This window comes from Salminus brasiliensis, chromosome 24 (assembly GCF_030463535.1).
Source record: "Salminus brasiliensis chromosome 24, fSalBra1.hap2, whole genome shotgun sequence".
Classification (NCBI taxonomy): Eukaryota; Metazoa; Chordata; class Actinopteri; order Characiformes; family Bryconidae; genus Salminus; species Salminus brasiliensis.
This window is the reverse complement of record NC_132901.1, coordinates 5,980,467-5,995,217: the sequence shown is the minus strand read 5'-3', so window position 1 is coordinate 5,995,217 and position 14,751 is coordinate 5,980,467. Positions and strand designations below refer to the sequence as shown.

Here is a 14,751-nt window from a genome sequence, read left to right as displayed (position 1 = left end):
ATCCTGCTTTCAAATTTCTCTGTTTTGAAGCATTACTATACTCTTCTGAAGCCCTTTATAATGAAAAATGATGTAGGTAAAGCGGAGCACGCAACATGTACTATGTTAGAGCGCCGCTTAGTGGTGACGTATATGAACTTCAGCTTAGCCAACCGAAAATACATAATGGAAGATTGCTAGAAAGATTTTTTGATCGTTATTGATGCCAGGAGGAAAAGATTGGACGCTTCACGATTTTGCGTGTCATCCTTGCGCAGGGGCCATGCTAATCTTCTCTGTATCGTTCCAATTTTAGTATATGTGCTGCCGTAGCAAGCACGAACTGGGAGCCCAAACGTCTGGCATATATACCTGGGCCAGTTGCTTTTTTTCTAGATCATGGTTAGTGCACACAATCCCACCTTCTCACCTCAAAAGGGCCCAAAACGGCATATAAAACCATTATGCAGTTATTTCCGAAATTCTAAGTAAATGGTATTAGTTTTAATGTCTTTCTTTATTAGTTTTGAGGGCTTTCTTTCATTTCTTGAATTCGATTTCTCAAGGTGTATTCTGGGAGAAATGCAGTTTGTTGACCCTCGACACCTCAACAAGGGATGAGTTTCTCAAAAGCTTCATAAGGATAAATTCTTCCTTTCTAGTTCTTGAATCTTCCCTAATTTTCCAGAATTTCCCAAAACCCCCTAAAGGAGTATGTGAAGCCACTCACAAATGAACGTGTAACTGTTCTTTAGCTGGGTTCTTTGGCTTGTTATTATTATTATCATTATTATATGGACGTCTGAACCTTGGTTACATTGCGTGGCTTAACTTCCAATACAAGTTAATCATATTAGAAATTCAAGATTTTGTTCAGACAAGTAACATACAACTCAATTAAATTTTATTTCCATTATACTAATACAGCTTTGTACATTAAAACGAAACACAGATGGGCTAAGGTTTTGGTGCAGAATAGGTAGGACATACAATATTGCAATGACTTGTGTTTTACAATATCTGTGGTTAGAAGTATATAAGAATTTTTAGTCATTTCAAACTCGCTACGGTTATTCCAGGGTAAATAGCAAAGCACGTTTCCAAGTTGCCCTTGGATAAGAGCGTCTACTAAATGTGGTAAATGTAAATGCACCGAAAGGAAGAGTAAAACAGGGAGTACAGGAGCGTATGCTAACGCAGATCAGTCTGGTTTTGTAAACAGCATCTCGTACGTAAACAGAGTGTAAAGAGCATGAATAAGTAGCGGTCAGCGATCAGGTAGGGAGAACAGTACGGTACGAAAGATTCGAACAACAACCAGGTGAAAAAAAAGAAAAATGTAGCTTTAATTTAATAATAAATCGTTTTGCTCACAACATTTAACTGCGCGTCAGTTTGCAGCAATCGCCCAGAGTTCCAAAAAACATTGTTTTTGTAACTTCTGCAGCCGTCACCGATATTTGCTTTTAACCGTCTTCGCAGCACCCTCGGTCGGTCTAGTGTTGTCAGACCTGCCTCTGTAGCGCTATACTAGTTATTATAGCGATGGAGTGTTCTTTTACCTTTTAGTCTTTTTAAAGTGACTTCTCTCAAAGTGTAAGTCCACGCTGATAGTCCTGAATATCCTGCTTTCAAATTTCTCTGTTTTGAAGCATTACTATACTCTTCTGAAGCCCTTTATAATGAAAAATGATGTAGGTAAAGCGGAGCACGCAACATGTGCTGTGTTAGAGCGCCGCTTAGTGGTGACGTATATGAACTGCAGCTCAGCCAACCGAAAATACATAATGGAAGATTGCTAGAAAGATTTTTTGATCGTTATTAATTCCAGGAGGAAAAGATTGGACGCTTCACGATTTTGCGTGTCATCCTTGCGCAGGGGCCATGCTAATCTTCTCTGTATCGTTCCAATTTTAGTATATGTGCTGCCGTAGCAAGCACGAACTGGGAGCCCAAACGTCTGGCATATATACCTGGGCCAGTTGCTTTTTTTCTACATCATGGTTAGTGCACACAATCCCACCTTCTCACCTCAAAAGGGCCCAAAACTGCATATAAAACCAATATGCAGTTATTTCCGAAATTCTAAGTAAATGGTATTAGTTTTAATGTCTTTCTTTAATAGTTTTAAGGTCTTTCTTTCATTTCTTGAATTCGACCTCTCAAGGTGTATTCTGGGAGATATGCAGTTTTTGGACCCTCGACACCTCAACAAGGGGTGAGTTTTTCAAAAGCTTCATAAGGATAAATACTTCCTTTCTAGTTCTTGAATCTTCCCTAATTTTCCAGAATTTCCCAAAACCCCCTAAAGGAGTATGTGAAGCCACTCACAAATGAACGTGTAACTGTTCTTTAGCTGGGTTCTTTGGCTTGTTATTATTATTATCATTATTATATGGACGCCTGAACCTTGGTTACATTGCGTGGCTTAACTTCCAATACAAGTTAATCATATTAGAAATTCAAGATTTTGTTCAGACAAGTAACATACAACTCAATTAAATTTTATTTCCTTTATACTAATACAGCTTTGTACATTAAAACGAAACACAGATGGGCTAAGGTTTTGGTGCATAATAGGTAGGACATACAATATTGCAATGACTTGTGTTTTACAATATCTGTGGTTAGAAGTATATATGAATTTTTAGTCATTTCAAACTCGCTAAGGTTATTCCAGAGTAAATAGCAAAGCACTTTTTCAAGTTGCCCTTGGATAAGAGCGTCTACTAAATGTGGTAAATGTAAATGCACCGAAAGGAAGAGTAAAACAGGGAGTACAGGAGCGTATGCTAACGCAGATCAGTCTGGTTTTGTAAACAGCATCTCGTACGTAAACAGAGTGTAAAGAGCATGAATAAGTAGCAGCCAGCGATCAGGTAGGGAGAACAGTACGGTACGAAAGATTCGAACAACAACCAGGTGAAAAAAAAGAAAAATGTAGCTTTGATTTTATAATAAATCGTTTTGCTCACAACATTTACCTGCGCGTCAGTTCGCAGCAATCGCCCAGAGTTCCTAAAAACATTGTTTTTGTAACTTCTGCAGCCGTCAACGATATATGCTTTTAACCGTCTTCGCAGCACCCTCGGTCGGCCTAATGTTGTCAGACCTGCCGCTGTAGCGCGATACTGGTTATTATAGCGATGGAGTGTTCTTTCACCTTTTAGTCTTTTTAAAGTGACTTCTCTCAAAGTGTAAGTCCACGCTGACAGTCCTGAATATCCTGCTTTCAAATTTCTCTGTGTTGAAGCATTACTACACTCTTCTGAAGCCCTTTATAATGAAAAATGATGTAGGTAAAGCGGAGCACGCAACATGTACTATGTTAGAGCGCCGCTTAGTGGTGACGTATATGAACTTCAGCTTAGCCAACCGAAAATACATAATGGAAGATTGCTAGAAAGATTTTTTGATCGTTATTGATGCCAGGAGGAAAAGATTGGACGCTTCACGATTTTGCGTGTCATCCTTGCGCAGGGGCCATGCTAATCTTCTCTGTATCGTTCCAATTTTAGTATATGTGCTGCCGTAGCAAGCACGAACTGGGAGCCCAAACGTCTGGCATATATACCTGGGCCAGTTGCTTTTTTTCTAGATCATGGTTAGTGCACACAATCCCACCTTCTTACCTCAAAAGGGCCCAAAACGGCATATAAAACCATTATGCAGTTATTTCCGAAATTCTAAGTAAATGGTATTAGTTTTAATGTCTTTCTTTATTAGTTTTGAGGGCTTTCTTTCATTTCTTGAATTCGATTTCTCAAGGTGTATTCTGGGAGATATGCAGTTTGTTGACCCTCGACACCTCAACAAGGGGTGAGTTTCTCAAAAGCTTCATAAGGATAAATACTTCCTTTCTAGTTCTTGAATCTTCCCTAATTTTCCAGAATTTCCCAAAACCCCCTAAAGGAGTATGTGAAGCCACTCACAAATGAACGTGTAACTGTTCTTTAGCTGGGTTCTTTGGCTTGTTATTATTATTATCATTATTATATGGACGTCTGAACCTTGGTTACATTGCGTGGCTTAACTTCCAATACAAGTTAATCATATTAGAAATTCAAGATTTTGTTCAGACAAGTAACATACAACTCAATTAAATTTTATTTCCATTATACTAATACAGCTTTGTACATTAAAACGAAACACAGATGGGCTAAGGTTTTGGTGCAGAATAGGTAGGACATACAATATTGCAATGACTTGTGTTTTACAATATCTGTGGTTAGAAGTATATAAGAATTTTTAGTCATTTCAAACTCGCTACGGTTATTCCAGGGTAAATAGCAAAGCACGTTTCCAAGTTGCCCTTGGATAAGAGCGTCTACTAAATGTGGTAAATGTAAATGCACCGAAAGGAAGAGTAAAACAGGGAGTACAGGAGCGTATGCTAACGCAGATCAGTCTGGTTTTGTAAACAGCATCTCGTACGTAAACAGAGTGTAAAGAGCATGAATAAGTAGCGGTCAGCGATCAGGTAGGGAGAACAGTACGGTACGAAAGATTCGAACAACAACCAGGTGAAAAAAAAGAAAAATGTAGCTTTAATTTAATAATAAATCGTTTTGCTCACAACATTTAACTGCGCGTCAGTTTGCAGCAATCGCCCAGAGTTCCTAAAAACATTGTTTTTGTAACTTCTGCAGCCGTCACCGATATTTGCTTTTAACCGTCTTCGCAGCACCCTCGGTCGGTCTAGTGTTGTCAGACCTGCCTCTGTAGCGCTATACTAGTTATTATAGCGATGGAGTGTTCTTTTACCTTTTAGTCTTTTTAAAGTGACTTCTCTCAAAGTGTAAGTCCACGCTGATAGTCCTGAATATCCTGCTTTCAAATTTCTCTGTTTTGAAGCATTACTATACTCTTCTGAAGCCCTTTATAATGAAAAATGATGTAGGTAAAGCGGAGCACGCAACATGTGCTGTGTTAGAGCGCCGCTTAGTGGTGACGTATATGAACTGCAGCTCAGCCAACCGAAAATACATAATGGAAGATTGCTAGAAAGATTTTTTGATCGTTATTAATTCCAGGAGGAAAAGATTGGACGCTTCACGATTTTGCGTGTCATCCTTGCGCAGGGGCCATGCTAATCTTCTCTGTATCGTTCCAATTTTAGTATATGTGCTGCCGTAGCAAGCACGAACTGGGAGCCCAAACGTCTGGCATATATACCTGGGCCAGTTGCTTTTTTTCTACATCATGGTTAGTGCACACAATCCCACCTTCTCACCTCAAAAGGGCCCAAAACTGCATATAAAACCAATATGCAGTTATTTCCGAAATTCTAAGTAAATGGTATTAGTTTTAATGTCTTTCTTTAATAGTTTTAAGGTCTTTCTTTCATTTCTTGAATTCGACCTCTCAAGGTGTATTCTGGGAGATATGCAGTTTTTGGACCCTCGACACCTCAACAAGGGGTGAGTTTTTCAAAAGCTTCATAAGGATAAATACTTCCTTTCTAGTTCTTGAATCTTCCCTAATTTTCCAGAATTTCCCAAAACCCCCTAAAGGAGTATGTGAAGCCACTCACAAATGAACGTGTAACTGTTCTTTAGCTGGGTTCTTTGGCTTGTTATTATTATTATCATTATTATATGGACGCCTGAACCTTGGTTACATTGCGTGGCTTAACTTCCAATACAAGTTAATCATATTAGAAATTCAAGATTTTGTTCAGACAAGTAACATACAACTCAATTAAATTTTATTTCCTTTATACTAATACAGCTTTGTACATTAAAACGAAACACAGATGGGCTAAGGTTTTGGTGCATAATAGGTAGGACATACAATATTGCAATGACTTGTGTTTTACAATATCTGTGGTTAGAAGTATATATGAATTTTTAGTCATTTCAAACTCGCTAAGGTTATTCCAGAGTAAATAGCAAAGCACTTTTTCAAGTTGCCCTTGGATAAGAGCGTCTACTAAATGTGGTAAATGTAAATGCACCGAAAGGAAGAGTAAAACAGGGAGTACAGGAGCGTATGCTAACGCAGATCAGTCTGGTTTTGTAAACAGCATCTCGTACGTAAACAGAGTGTAAAGAGCATGAATAAGTAGCGGTCAGCGATCAGGTAGGGAGAACAGTACGGTACGAAAGATTCGAACAACAACCAGGTGAAAAAAAAGAAAAATGTAGCTTTAATTTGATAATAAATCGTTTTGCTCACAACATTTAACTGCGCGTCAGTTTGCAGCAATCGCCCAGAGTTCCTAAAAACATTGTTTTTGTAACTTCTGCAGCCGTCACCGATATTTGCTTTTAACCGTCTTCGCAGCACCCTCGGTCGGTCTAGTGTTGTCAGACCTGCCGCTGTAGCGCGATACTAGTTATTATAGCGATGGAGTGTTCTTTTACCTTTTAGTCTTTTTAAAGTGACTTCTCTCAAAGTGTAAGTCCACGCTGATAGTCCTGAATATCCTGCTTTCAAATTTCTCTGTTTTGAAGCATTACTATACTCTTCTGAAGCCCTTTATAATGAAAAATGATGTAGGTAAAGCGGAGCACGCAACATGTGCTGTGTTAGAGCGCCGCTTAGTGGTGATGTATATGAAGTTCAGCTCAGCCAACCGAAAATACATAATGGAAGATTGCTAGAAAGATTTTTTGATCGTTATTGATGCCAGGAGGAAAAGATTGGACGCTTCACGATTTTGCGTGTCATCCTTGCGCAGGGGCCATGCTAATCTTCTCTGTATCGTTCCAATTTTAGTATATGTGCTGCCTTAGCAAGCACGAACTGGGAGCCCAAACGTCTGGCATATATACCTGGGCCAGTTGCTTTTTTTCTAGATCATGGTTAGTGCACACAATCCCACCTTCTTACCTCAAAAGGGCCCAAAACGGCATATAAAACCATTATGCAGTTATTTCCGAAATTCTAAGTAAATGGTATTAGTTTTAATGTCTTTCTTTATTAGTTTTGAGGGCTTTCTTTCATTTCTTGAATTCGATTTCTCAAGGTGTATTCTGGGAGATATGCAGTTTGTTGACCCTCGACACCTCAACAAGGGGTGAGTTTCTCAAAAGCTTCATAAGGATAAATACTTCCTTTCTAGTTCTTGAATCTTCCCTAATTTTCCAGAATTTCCCAAAACCCCCTAAAGGAGTATGTGAAGCCACTCATAAATGAACGTGTAACTGTTCTTTAGCTGGGTTCTTTGGCTTGTTATTATTATTATCATTATTATATGGACGTCTGAACCTTGGTTACATTGCGTGGCTTAACTTCCAATACAAGTTAATCATATTAGAAATTCAAGATTTTGTTCAGACAAGTAACATACAACTCAATTAAATTTTATTTCCATTATACTAATACAGCTTTGTACATTAAAACGAAACACAGATGGGCTAAGGTTTTGGTGCAGAATAGGTAGGACATACAATATTGCAATGACTTGTGTTTTACAATATCTGTGGTTAGAAGTATATAAGAATTTTTAGTCATTTCAAACTCGCTACGGTTATTCCAGGGTAAATAGCAAAGCACGTTTCCAAGTTGCCCTTGGATAAGAGCGTCTACTAAATGTGGTAAATGTAAATGCACCGAAAGGAAGAGTAAAACAGGGAGTACAGGAGCGTATGCTAACGCAGATCAGTCTGGTTTTGTAAACAGCATCTCGTACGTAAACAGAGTGTAAAGAGCATGAATAGCTAGCGGTCAGCGATCAGGTAGGGAGAACAGTACGGTACGAAAGATTCGAACAACAACCAGGTGAAAAAAAAGAAAAATGTAGCTTTAATTTAATAATAAATCGTTTTGCTCACAACATTTAACTGCGCGTCAGTTTGCAGCAATCGCCCAGAGTTCCTAAAAACATTGTTTTTGTAACTTCTGCAGCCGTCACCGATATTTGCTTTTAACCGTCTTCGCAGCACCCTCGGTCGGTCTAGTGTTGTCAGACCTGCCTCTGTAGCGCTATACTAGTTATTATAGCGATGGAGTGTTCTTTTACCTTTTAGTCTTTTTAAAGTGTCTTCTCTCAAAGTGTAAGTCCACGCTGATAGTCCTGAATATCCTGCTTTCAAATTTCTCTGTTTTGAAGCATTACTATACTCTTCTGAAGCCCTTTATAATGAAAAATGATGTAGGTAAAGCGGAGCACGCAACATGTACTATGTTAGAGCGCCGCTTAGTGGTGACGTATATGAACTTCAGCTTAGCCAACCGAAAATACATAATGGAAGATTGCTAGAAAGATTTTTTGATCGTTATTGATGCCAAGAGGAAAAGATTGGACGCTTCACGATTTTGCGTGTCATCCTTGCGCAGGGGCCATGCTAATCTTCTCTGTATCGTTCCAATTTTAGTATATGTGCTGCCGTAGCAAGCACGAACTGGGAGCCCAAACGTCTGGCATATATACCTGGGCCAGTTGCTTTTTTTCTAGATCATGGTTAGTGCACACAATCCCACCTTCTCACCTCAAAAGGGCCCAAAACGGCATATAAAACCATTATGCAGTTATTTCCGAAATTCTAAGTAAATGGTATTAGTTTTAATGTCTTTCTTTATTAGTTTTGAGGGCTTTCTTTCATTTCTTGAATTCGATTTCTCAAGGTGTATTCTGGGAGAAATGCAGTTTGTTGACCCTCGACACCTCAACAAGGGATGAGTTTCTCAAAAGCTTCATAAGGATAAATACTTCCTTTCTAGTTCTTGAATCTTCCCTAATTTTCCAGAATTTCCCAAAACCCCCTAAAGGAGTATGTGAAGCCACTCACAAATGAACGTGTAACTGTTCTTTAGCTGGGTTCTTTGGCTTGTTATTATTATTATCATTATTATATGGACGTCTGAACCTTGGTTACATTGCGTGGCTTAACTTCCAATACAAGTTAATCATATTAGAAATTCAAGATTTTGTTCAGACAAGTAACATACAACTCAATTAAATTTTATTTCCATTATACTAATACAGCTTTGTACATTAAAACGAAACACAGATGGGCTAAGGTTTTGGTGCAGAATAGGTAGGACATACAATATTGCAATGACTTGTGTTTTACAATATCTGTGGTTAGAAGTATATAAGAATTTTTAGTCATTTCAAACTCGCTACGGTTATTCCAGGGTAAATAGCAAAGCACGTTTCCAAGTTGCCCTTGGATAAGAGCGTCTACTAAATGTGGTAAATGTAAATGCACCGAAAGGAAGAGTAAAACAGGGAGTACAGGAGCGTATGCTAACGCAGATCAGTCTGGTTTTGTAAACAGCATCTCGTACGTAAACAGAGTGTAAAGAGCATGAATAAGTAGCGGTCAGCGATCAGGTAGGGAGAACAGTACGGTACGAAAGATTCGAACAACAACCAGGTGAAAAAAAAGAAAAATGTAGCTTTAATTTAATAATAAATCGTTTTGCTCACAACATTTAACTGCGCGTCAGTTTGCAGCAATCGCCCAGAGTTCCAAAAAACATTGTTTTTCTAACTTCTGCAGCCGTCACCGATATTTGCTTTTAACCGTCTTCGCAGCACCCTCGGTCGGTCTAGTGTTGTCAGACCTGCCTCTGTAGCGCTATACTAGTTATTATAGCGATGGAGTGTTCTTTTACCTTTTAGTCTTTTTAAAGTGACTTCTCTCAAAGTGTAAGTCCACGCTGATAGTCCTGAATATCCTGCTTTCAAATTTCTCTGTTTTGAAGCATTACTATACTCTTCTGAAGCCCTTTATAATGAAAAATGATGTAGGTAAAGCGGAGCACGCAACATGTGCTGTGTTAGAGCGCCGCTTATTGGTGACGTATATGAACTGCAGCTCAGCCAACCGAAAATACATAATGGAAGATTGCTAGAAAGATTTTTTGATCGTTATTAATTCCAGGAGGAAAAGATTGGACGCTTCACGATTTTGCGTGTCATCCTTGCGCAGGGGCCATGCTAATCTTCTCTGTATCGTTCCAATTTTAGTATATGTGCTGCCGTAGCAAGCACGAACTGGGAGCCCAAACGTCTGGCATATATACCTGGGCCAGTTGCTTTTTTTCTACATCATGGTTAGTGCACACAATCCCACCTTCTCACCTCAAAAGGGCCCAAAACTGCATATAAAACCAATATGCAGTTATTTCCGAAATTCTAAGTAAATGGTATTAGTTTTAATGTCTTTCTTTAATAGTTTTAAGGTCTTTCTTTCATTTCTTGAATTCGACCTCTCAAGGTGTATTCTGGGAGATATGCAGTTTTTGGACCCTCGACACCTCAACAAGGGGTGAGTTTTTCAAAAGCTTCATAAGGATAAATACTTCCTTTCTAGTTCTTGAATCTTCCCTAATTTTCCAGAATTTCCCAAAACCCCCTAAAGGAGTATGTGAAGCCACTCACAAATGAACGTGTAACTGTTCTTTAGCTGGGTTCTTTGGCTTGTTATTATTATTATCATTATTATATGGACGCCTGAACCTTGGTTACATTGCGTGGCTTAACTTCCAATACAAGTTAATCATATTAGAAATTCAAGATTTTGTTCAGACAAGTAACATACAACTCAATTAAATTTTATTTCCTTTATACTAATACAGCTTTGTACATTAAAACGAAACACAGATGGGCTAAGGTTTTGGTGCATAATAGGTAGGACATACAATATTGCAATGACTTGTGTTTTACAATATCTGTGGTTAGAAGTATATATGAATTTTTAGTCATTTCAAACTCGCTAAGGTTATTCCAGAGTAAATAGCAAAGCACTTTTTCAAGTTGCCCTTGGATAAGAGCGTCTACTAAATGTGGTAAATGTAAATGCACCGAAAGGAAGAGTAAAACAGGGAGTACAGGAGCGTATGCTAACGCAGATCAGTCTGGTTTTGTAAACAGCATCTCGTACGTAAACAGAGTGTAAAGAGCATGAATAAGTAGCGGTCAGCGATCAGGTAGGGAGAACAGTACGGCACGAAAGATTCGAACAACAACCAGGTGAAAAAAAAGAAAAATGTAGCTTTAATTTAATAATAAATCGTTTTGCTCACAACATTTAACTGCGCGTCAGTTTGCAGCAATCGCCCAGAGTTCCTAAAAACATTGTTTTTGTAACTTCTGCAGCCGTCACCGATATTTGCTTTTAACCGTCTTCGCAGCACCCTCGGTCGGTCTAGTGTTGTCAGACCTGCCTCTGTAGCGCTATACTAGTTATTATAGCGATGGAGTGTTCTTTTACCTTTTAGTCTTTTTAAAGTGACCTCTCTCAAAGTGTAAGTCCACGCTGATAGTCCTGAATATCCTGCTTTCAAATTTCTCTGTTTTGAAGCATTACTATACTCTTCTGAAGCCCTTTATAATGAAAAATGATGTAGGTAAAGCGGAGCACGCAACATGTACTATGTTAGAGCGCCGCTTAGTGGTGACGTATATGAACTTCAGCTTAGCCAACCGAAAATACATAATGGAAGATTGCTAGAAAGATTTTTTGATCGTTATTGATGCCAGGAGGAAAAGATTGGACGCTTCACGATTTTGCGTGTCATCCTTGCGCAGGGGCCATGCTAATCTTCTCTGTATCGTTCCAATTTTAGTATATGTGCTGCCGTAGCAAGCACGAACTGGGAGCCCAAACGTCTGGCATATATACCTGGGCCAGTTGCTTTTTTTCTACATCATGGTTAGTGCACACAATCCCACCTTCTCACCTCAAAAGGGCCCAAAACTGCATATAAAACCAATATGCAGTTATTTCCGAAATTCTAAGTAAATGGTATTAGTTTTAATGTCTTTCTTTAATAGTTTTAAGGTCTTTCTTTCATTTCTTGAATTCGACCTCTCAAGGTGTATTCTGGGAGATATGCAGTTTTTGGACCCTCGACACCTCATCAAGGGGTGAGTTTTTCAAAAGCTTCATAAGGATAAATACTTCCTTTCTAGTTCTTGAATCTTCCCTAATTTTCCAGAATTTCCCAAAACCCCCTAAAGGAGTATGTGAAGCCACTCACAAATGAACGTGTAACTGTTCTTTAGCTGGGTTCTTTGGCTTGTTATTATTATTATCATTATTATATGGACGCCTGAACCTTGGTTACATTGCGTGGCTTAACTTCCAATACAAGTTAATCATATTAGAAATTCAAGATTTTGTTCAGACAAGTAACATACAACTCAATTAAATTTTATTTCCTTTATACTAATACAGCTTTGTACATTAAAACGAAACACAGATGGGCTAAGGTTTTGGTGCATAATAGGTAGGACATACAATATTGCAATGACTTGTGTTTTACAATATCTGTGGTTAGAAGTATATATGAATTTTTAGTCATTTCAAACTCGCTAAGGTTATTCCAGAGTAAATAGCAAAGCACTTTTTCAAGTTGCCCTTGGATAAGAGCGTCTACTAAATGTGGTAAATGTAAATGCACCGAAAGGAAGAGTAAAACAGGGAGTACAGGAGCGTATGCTAACGCAGATCAGTCTGGTTTTGTAAACAGCATCTCGTACGTAAACAGAGTGTAAAGAGCATGAATAAGTAGCAGCCAGCGATCAGGTAGGGAGAACAGTACGGTACGAAAGATTCGAACAACAACCAGGTGAAAAAAAAGAAAAATGTAGCTTTGATTTTATAATAAATCGTTTTGCTCACAACATTTACCTGCGCGTCAGTTCGCAGCAATCGCCCAGAGTTCCTAAAAACATTGTTTTTGTAACTTCTGCAGCCGTCAACGATATATGCTTTTAACCGTCTTCGCAGCACCCTCGGTCGGCCTAATGTTGTCAGACCTGCCGCTGTAGCGCGATACTGGTTATTATAGCGATGGAGTGTTCTTTCACCTTTTAGTCTTTTTAAAGTGACTTCTCTCAAAGTGTAAGTCCACGCTGACAGTCCTGAATATCCTGCTTTCAAATTTCTCTGTGTTGAAGCATTACTACACTCTTCTGAAGCCCTTTATAATGAAAAATGATGTAGGTAAAGCGGAGCACGCAACATGTACTATGTTAGAGCGCCGCTTAGTGGTGACGTATATGAACTTCAGCTTAGCCAACCGAAAATACATAATGGAAGATTGCTAGAAAGATTTTTTGATCGTTATTGATGCCAGGAGGAAAAGATTGGACGCTTCACGATTTTGCGTGTCATCCTTGCGCAGGGGCCATGCTAATCTTCTCTGTATCGTTCCAATTTTAGTATATGTGCTGCCGTAGCAAGCACGAACTGGGAGCCCAAACGTCTGGCATATATACCTGGGCCAGTTGCTTTTTTTCTAGATCATGGTTAGTGCACACAATCCCACCTTCTTACCTCAAAAGGGCCCAAAACGGCATATAAAACCATTATGCAGTTATTTCCGAAATTCTAAGTAAATGGTATTAGTTTTAATGTCTTTCTTTATTAGTTTTGAGGGCTTTCTTTCATTTCTTGAATTCGATTTCTCAAGGTGTATTCTGGGAGATATGCAGTTTGTTGACCCTCGACACCTCAACAAGGGGTGAGTTTCTCAAAAGCTTCATAAGGATAAATACTTCCTTTCTAGTTCTTGAATCTTCCCTAATTTTCCAGAATTTCCCAAAACCCCCTAAAGGAGTATGTGAAGCCACTCACAAATGAACGTGTAACTGTTCTTTAGCTGGGTTCTTTGGCTTGTTATTATTATTATCATTATTATATGGACGTCTGAACCTTGGTTACATTGCGTGGCTTAACTTCCAATACAAGTTAATCATATTAGAAATTCAAGATTTTGTTCAGACAAGTAACATACAACTCAATTAAATTTTATTTCCATTATACTAATACAGCTTTGTACATTAAAACGAAACACAGATGGGCTAAGGTTTTGGTGCAGAATAGGTAGGACATACAATATTGCAATGACTTGTGTTTTACAATATCTGTGGTTAGAAGTATATAAGAATTTTTAGTCATTTCAAACTCGCTACGGTTATTCCAGGGTAAATAGCAAAGCACGTTTCCAAGTTGCCCTTGGATAAGAGCGTCTACTAAATGTGGTAAATGTAAATGCACCGAAAGGAAGAGTAAAACAGGGAGTACAGGAGCGTATGCTAACGCAGATCAGTCTGGTTTTGTAAACAGCATCTCGTACGTAAACAGAGTGTAAAGAGCATGAATAAGTAGCGGTCAGCGATCAGGTAGGGAGAACAGTACGGTACGAAAGATTCGAACAACAACCAGGTGAAAAAAAAGAAAAATGTAGCTTTAATTTAATAATAAATCGTTTTGCTCACAACATTTAACTGCGCGTCAGTTTGCAGCAATCGCCCAGAGTTCCTAAAAACATTGTTTTTGTAACTTCTGCAGCCGTCACCGATATTTGCTTTTAACCGTCTTCGCAGCACCCTCGGTCGGTCTAGTGTTGTCAGACCTGCCTCTGTAGCGCTATACTAGTTATTATAGCGATGGAGTGTTCTTTTACCTTTTAGTCTTTTTAAAGTGACCTCTCTCAAAGTGTAAGTCCACGCTGATAGTCCTGAATATCCTGCTTTCAAATTTCTCTGTTTTGAAGCATTACTATACTCTTCTGAAGCCCTTTATAATGAAAAATGATGTAGGTAAAGCGGAGCACGCAACATGTACTATGTTAGAGCGCCGCTTAGTGGTGACGTATATGAACTTCAGCTTAGCCAACCGAAAATACATAATGGAAGATTGCTAGAAAGATTTTTTGATCGTTATTGATGCCAGGAGGAAAAGATTGGACGCTTCACGATTTTGCGTGTAATCCTTTGCAGGGGCCATGCTAATCTTCTCTGTATCGTTCCAATTTTAGTATATGTGCTGCCGTAGCAAGCACGAACTGGGAGCCCAAACGTCTGGC

General features: G+C 38.8%; 10 non-coding genes across 10 annotated transcripts; all 10 read right to left on the bottom strand.

Annotated features, from left to right (window-relative positions):
* Positions 1-212: 212 nt before the first annotated feature.
* Positions 213-319, bottom strand: LOC140547258 (U6 spliceosomal RNA). Its single transcript, XR_011978437.1, has one exon. It is a non-coding gene; the product is annotated as a U6 spliceosomal RNA (small nuclear RNA).
* A 1,494-nt stretch (positions 320-1,813) lies between these two features.
* LOC140547256 (U6 spliceosomal RNA) lies at positions 1,814-1,920 on the bottom strand. The gene has a single exon (XR_011978435.1). It is a non-coding gene; the product is annotated as a U6 spliceosomal RNA (small nuclear RNA).
* A 1,494-nt stretch (positions 1,921-3,414) lies between these two features.
* On the bottom strand, positions 3,415-3,521 carry LOC140547255 (U6 spliceosomal RNA). The gene has a single exon (XR_011978434.1). It is a non-coding gene; the product is annotated as a U6 spliceosomal RNA (small nuclear RNA).
* Positions 3,522-5,015: 1,494 nt separating this feature from the next.
* On the bottom strand, positions 5,016-5,122 carry LOC140547254 (U6 spliceosomal RNA). Its single transcript, XR_011978433.1, has one exon. It is a non-coding gene; the product is annotated as a U6 spliceosomal RNA (small nuclear RNA).
* Positions 5,123-6,616: 1,494 nt separating this feature from the next.
* LOC140547269 (U6 spliceosomal RNA) lies at positions 6,617-6,723 on the bottom strand. The gene has a single exon (XR_011978448.1). It is a non-coding gene; the product is annotated as a U6 spliceosomal RNA (small nuclear RNA).
* Positions 6,724-8,217: 1,494 nt separating this feature from the next.
* On the bottom strand, positions 8,218-8,324 carry LOC140547253 (U6 spliceosomal RNA). The gene has a single exon (XR_011978432.1). It is a non-coding gene; the product is annotated as a U6 spliceosomal RNA (small nuclear RNA).
* Positions 8,325-9,818: 1,494 nt separating this feature from the next.
* Positions 9,819-9,925, bottom strand: LOC140547252 (U6 spliceosomal RNA). Its single transcript, XR_011978431.1, has one exon. It is a non-coding gene; the product is annotated as a U6 spliceosomal RNA (small nuclear RNA).
* Positions 9,926-11,419: 1,494 nt separating this feature from the next.
* On the bottom strand, positions 11,420-11,526 carry LOC140547251 (U6 spliceosomal RNA). Its single transcript, XR_011978430.1, has one exon. It is a non-coding gene; the product is annotated as a U6 spliceosomal RNA (small nuclear RNA).
* Positions 11,527-13,020: 1,494 nt separating this feature from the next.
* Positions 13,021-13,127, bottom strand: LOC140547249 (U6 spliceosomal RNA). The gene has a single exon (XR_011978429.1). It is a non-coding gene; the product is annotated as a U6 spliceosomal RNA (small nuclear RNA).
* Positions 13,128-14,621: 1,494 nt separating this feature from the next.
* Positions 14,622-14,727, bottom strand: LOC140547278 (U6 spliceosomal RNA). Its single transcript, XR_011978456.1, has one exon. It is a non-coding gene; the product is annotated as a U6 spliceosomal RNA (small nuclear RNA).
* Between the last annotated feature and the right edge of the window lie 24 nt (positions 14,728-14,751).